This window comes from Rhagoletis zephyria, unplaced genomic scaffold (genome assembly GCF_001687245.7).
Source record: "Rhagoletis zephyria isolate East Lansing unplaced genomic scaffold, Rhagoletis_zephyria_1.1 Rzeph_scaffold_00634, whole genome shotgun sequence".
Lineage (NCBI taxonomy): Eukaryota > Metazoa > Arthropoda > Insecta > Diptera > Tephritidae > Rhagoletis > Rhagoletis zephyria.
Genome location: NW_016157718.1, coordinates 1 through 3,062, shown reverse-complemented (window position 1 = coordinate 3,062; position 3,062 = coordinate 1).

The following is a 3,062-nucleotide window of genomic DNA, read 5'->3' as shown; positions in this document are numbered from 1 at the left end:
TTTATTTTTTTTTTACTTTTTGTACGTTATTTTATTTTACATATCTATTTTAATATTTATCTTTTTCTTTTGTTTTCAAAACAGGTTAAGCAAATTTTTTAAAACTATTAATAATTTATTTTTATTCGTACATTATAGAGTTTATATAATTTTATAAACTAGTTTTTAATTTTGAAGTACCACTTGGAGGGTCTCTAATCTTCATGCTTTCAAATTCTTTACTTAGCAGCGTTTTTAAAAACGCATATTCGTTGCTTTTATTTTACTTATTTGCCACATTTATATAACTTCACTAAACTTTGTCGCTTAAACTATTGAATAAAATAAAAAGTTATTTTCTTTGCTTCATAGAAACACCAAAAAACATACTTTCAACACGATCGCGCTCACATACTCTATTCCTTCGCGATATTTCAAATAATTATCTATGCATCTGTGTATCTTCGCAAATTTATTAATTCCTAGTAGCCGAAAAAAAACCAAATTCTACCCAATTCAAAATTTATGCTGTTGCTATCCCTGCTACTGCACAAGGCACTTTTTATATATTTGTTGTTGCTATTGTAATTGTCGCAATTCATTCGCGCTGTTCGTGTACGCGTTCGCTCGTTCGTTCGTTCTAAGTGATCTCACCAGCGATTCTAGACTGAGCTGGTTGAAAAACTTTTTGACAATTTTCGTTCTCAGTTTTTCCGCACAGGCAATAGACAAACACTCACACCTTTGCACTTTGCCTCGCTTAGCTGAGATTGTTTTTTTGGTGTTAAAGAACAGCTGCTGTATTATGTTTGCCTTTGCTTCCCATTTTTGCTTCTCCCATTCCATTAGCATATATATTTGTTATTTATGTATATTGACACTCAACTTTTACAAAGTGTCTCAATATAGCCACCCTCCCCGAACGCCCCTGTGCGCTTCCTCATCAATCATATATTACGGCAAATGTGTGTATTTCAATGGCACCCCCGGGCGTATAAGTAACCTTCGATCCCTCATTTTCTTACTACTTATCATGTCGTTTTTCTTTGCCTCTTTTGGCACACATTTATGACGTCGCACTCTTTCGTCACAGTGACGTCTCATAATTGTATTAAACTGTTGTTGTTTTTGCTACTTTGCTGCCGCTGATGTCACAGTCGTATTGCTCTTTTACGACAATCACAACGTGCGCCGTTGCTATTTTTAGCCATCATCTCCCCTCCTGCCGCCTTAGCCAACCAGCATCGTAGGCAGCTGTTTTCATTTTTTTGCTCTTTAGCGAGCAAATAGTCTTAAATACGAATATATTTCACACACTCAATCATCATATTATGCTTTGTACTCCCTCTTTTATCAGTATTCATTTATTGCACATCATTGTTGTTGCCGGCTTTTTCTTCCTTTTTGACTCAAATTGTTTTCTATTTCTTTGTGTCATGTTGTTGTTTTTGTTGTATACTTTGTTGTCATGACTGTCGCTTGCTTCTGGGGCTATTTTTAAAATTGTGCCTTAGCTGTGTTTGCCTTCGCCTTGGCAGCGATGTTGGTCAACTTTTTCGGTATTCGGGGAAAATTTCAAAAGTGCATATCAATCTGAAAATAATAAAACAAAAACAAATACGTAAAGTTAGAGTGTGCGAAATGATTCGGAAATTAAATTAGCATATTTTATTGTATATAGAGATTTACAAGTTCAATTGTAAATATTGGCATTTTTTGATTAAACTAATTTTTTAGTTTAAACTAATTTTAATTTCAAATATTTCAAATAGTGTTTCCCGGGACCAGAAAGAGTGTGTGATTGCGAAATTTCAAAAGCTAGAAAATAATTCTTGAAGTTAAATAAAAAGAAAAATTCCTTAAAACAAAGCACAAGAATTTTTGAAGCGGAACTACTTTGCGCTCTATTTCAAACACCAATGAAACGAAGAAGCGACCGAATAAGGGAAGGTATGGCGGGGGTGGTTGTGCAAGGTTAAGTTTAAAATTAACATTCACACTAAAATTAAGATTAAGATTAAGATTGAGGTTATGATAAGGATTAGAATTTGGAATATGATTAAGAATAAGATTAAGATTAAAGATATAAGGATTGAAGATATTAAGATTAAAATTAAGAGTAAGGTTTAGATAAAGATTCAGATTAGGTTTAAAATTTATGGCTGAGGCGGTTGGGCGAGGTTATGGTTAAAACTAGGTTTAACATTAAGTTTAAAATCTAAATCAAGATTAAGACTAATTTTTGAGACTAAGCTTAAGAGCAATATTTAGATTAAGATTCAGATTAGGGTCAAAATTTAGATTGAGACTAAGATTAAGACTAAGATTAAGAGTAAGATTTAGTTTTATATTGAAGGTAGGATTAAGATTAAGATAAGGATTAAATGAAGATCAAGACTGAGATTAATAGTAAGGCTAAGATTTAAATTAAGAGTAAGATTAAGATTAAGCTTAAAATTAATAATAATGTTGAGTTCAGTTTAGCATTTCCACAAGTTTGGTTGCAGATGTTTGCATAAGGGTTAAATGTAGAGACACCGCATAAGAGTTAACCGTTTTGACACTTCTTAATTTTCTTATTTGCTATGCACCTGTTCCTTTTATCTATCTGTATTTGCTTATTCATCATCTCCTTTTACTAGTGATCACGTCGTGTTTTGCATTATTCGCACTCCGCCCGCTGCCGCTTAATTAGATTTATTTAGTTTGCATATACGAGTATATGTATATTGAATTCGCTACTGTAACAAACATTGTTTCAATAAAGTAATTTATGTATGTACATAGAAATTAGATCGCATTCAATTTCTACGTGAAATTGGACTTATTCTCGTCGGTTAATATCCGCAACATACTGGTCCTTCGTTCCGGATTCTGTCGCTCCGCGCATGCATACATATATACATTTTGCTCCCGTGCATATGTACATACACACGCATGGACATACGTGGTAAATACGCATAGGTGCAATAGAGTGAATTTGGAAAAAAGAAGTAAACATCCGCTGAAAGGCTAACCGAGTGCAATCCGCAAACTTATAATAGTTGAAATCCGCAATTAACTCCAATAAAGTCAAAAGAAAT